This window comes from Schistocerca piceifrons, unplaced genomic scaffold (assembly GCF_021461385.2).
Source record: "Schistocerca piceifrons isolate TAMUIC-IGC-003096 unplaced genomic scaffold, iqSchPice1.1 HiC_scaffold_1277, whole genome shotgun sequence".
Lineage (NCBI taxonomy): Eukaryota > Metazoa > Arthropoda > Insecta > Orthoptera > Acrididae > Schistocerca > Schistocerca piceifrons.
The window spans coordinates 27,501-30,000 of record NW_025727099.1 but is presented as its reverse complement, the minus strand read 5'-3'; the positions used below and the strand labels follow the sequence as shown (position 1 = coordinate 30,000).

Sequence of the window (2,500 nt, the reverse complement as noted above, 5' to 3'; positions counted from 1 at the left end):
CCGTATCGTTATTTTTCGTCACTACCTCCCCGTGCCGGGAGTGGGTAATTTGCGCGCCTGCTGCCTTCCTTGGATGTGGTAGCCGTTTCTCAGGCTCCCTCTCCGGAATCGAACCCTGATTCCCCGTTACCCGTTACAACCATGGTAGGCGCAGAACCTACCATCGACAGTTGATAAGGCAGACATTTGAAAGATGCGTCGCCGGTACGAGGACCGTGCGATCAGCCCAAAGTTATTCAGAGTCACCAAGGCAAACGGACCGGACGAGCCGACCGATTGGTTTTGATCTAATAAAAGCGTCCCTTCCATCTCTGGTCGGGACTCTGTTTGCATGTATTAGCTCTAGAATTACCACAGTTATCCAAGTAACGTGGGTACGATCTAAGGAACCATAACTGATTTAATGAGCCATTCGCGGTTTCACCTTAATGCGGCTTGTACTGAGACATGCATGGCTTAATCTTTGAGACAAGCATATGACTACTGGCAGGATCAACCAGGGAGCTGCGTCAACTAGAGCTGAGCAGCCGGCCGCCCGGGAGTGTGTCCCGGGGGCCCGCGCGAACACGCAAGCGTCCGCTCAATCATTCTGCAAACAGGAGGAGGCTGAGCTCCCCTGCACAATACACCTCGAAACCCTCTCAGGTCCCGGCGGCGCGCAGCGCCGTCCCAAGTACTTGGTCGGGTTCGAGAGAGGCGCAATCGCCCGGAGTTAGGCGAGTAGACGCTTTCGGTGCGACCACCCGTGCTCCCAACTGAGCTTGCCGCTGCCGACAGAGGCCCGGGAGCGTGCTGTCGTGGCATTGCCGGCGGGAGACAACACGCGCCACCTACGGTGACCGGCAGCTCCAACGCCAGCGCCACAGAAGGACAAAAGCCCCACTTGGGTGCCGAAGCGAACTCTCCCAGCACAGCGCACGCGCCAACACATCCGCACAGCTGCGATACAAACCACCAGCGAGAACCGCTGGGGCGACCGAGCAGCAGACGGCGTCGCGGCGCCGAGCGCCGGGCGGCGGCGCATCCTCAACGCACACAGTCCTCAATCGGACCAGCACACTGAAGATGTCCACCGCGCTTCGCACCGGGCCCGCGAGGACCTACTTTGGCCGCACGGCGCCGCGCGCAGGGTGCGCCGGCGCGCAGCTGCGACGCCTGCCGCGTCCGTCGGCCGGCGCGCCTGCCACTGGCCGCCCCCACCAGCCGGCTGTAGCGCGTGCGCCCACGCACCGCGCGGCCAGCACGCCGGGAGGCGCCCCCTCACCGGCCGGGGACGGTCCCACCCAGCCACCGCCGCGTATCGCTTCACACCCAGATGCCGTTCAGTTTCGTCGGCATGGTGGGTATCGCTGGAACAACCGGTTAGTACCTCAACCTATCGTCGCCATCACCGATTCACCCCTAGCGAGAACAACCGCACCACAACAGGTTACCATTTGTTCATTTGCGTAACTTCACCAGAAAACGCAGGCGTCCATCGCCATTTGCAACTTCAACGATTATTGCATGCCTGTGTCAGGTGTCACGCCACACTACGTCTGCCCACATACACGCAACAAAATGTGCACGCCTAGACAATACGTGGAAGGTGGCCCCCGTACGTATGCGATGTCCATTGCTCGAACGACTGTCAACCGGCCTCTGTAGCATGTCGCAGATATGGAACGCGGTGCACCATGCCATCACGGTGTGTGAGGAGAGACGACTAGGTCCGAATACATCAACAGACAGCTCATGCTGATCGCCATCCACGGCGTCCGTTCCTCCCACACGTCTCTATGGCGTACCACACTGCAATCCAGCTCTCATAGGGAGACGACACGTAGCTGCGTGCACAATATTTGCACTGTATGGTCCGCCGTTTTTGGGCGCAGTCGTTGTGCGGTCACACATGTGCCACGATGTATCATTCAGTACATAAGGACGAATGTGCAGTACAGATTGTGGTTCACGCGTACGACATCAGCGGACAGTTGACACAGGCCGCACCACAACGTAGCCTGAGTACGTCGCATGCGAAGGGCATTGAACATGCAAACTTCTCACCAACCAGCTTGCGAAGGCAGGGGGCAAGGTGGGGACGTGGGGAGGGGCGGCATGTACGTCCTGCTGCCATCCACATTACAGTGTACAGCAGGAGCATGTGGAAAGTGAGCAAGACTTGCAAGGTGTTTAACATGAAGCGATACACAGGGGTGCGGGCAGTGCGAGTAGCGAACTATATTGCGAGGGTTGCGGGTGGGCAACACTACAGTAATTGAACGAGTCGTATAACAATTACAGAGCAGGTTTAGGCGACAACGTGGGTTACGTTAAGGCGACAACATGGGTTAGGTTAAGGCACAACATGGGTTAGGTTAAGGCACAACATGGGTTAGGTTAAGGCACAACATGGGTTAGGTTAAGGCACAACATGGGTTAGGTTAAGGCACAACATGGGTTAGGTTAAGGCACAACATGGGTTAGGTTAAGGCACAACATGGGTTAGGTTAAGGCACAA

General features: G+C 57.6%; 1 non-coding gene across 1 annotated transcript in view; it reads right to left on the bottom strand.

Moving 5' to 3' along the window:
- Nucleotides 1–503, bottom strand: part of LOC124731258 — a 1,909-nt gene extending 1,406 nt beyond the window's left edge. Inside the window, exon 1 of the ribosomal RNA XR_007008227.1 lies at nt 1–503. This exon is cut by the window's left edge and continues 1,406 nt beyond it. This is a non-coding gene — a ribosomal RNA (small subunit ribosomal RNA).
- Between the last annotated feature and the right edge of the window lie 1,997 nt (nt 504–2,500).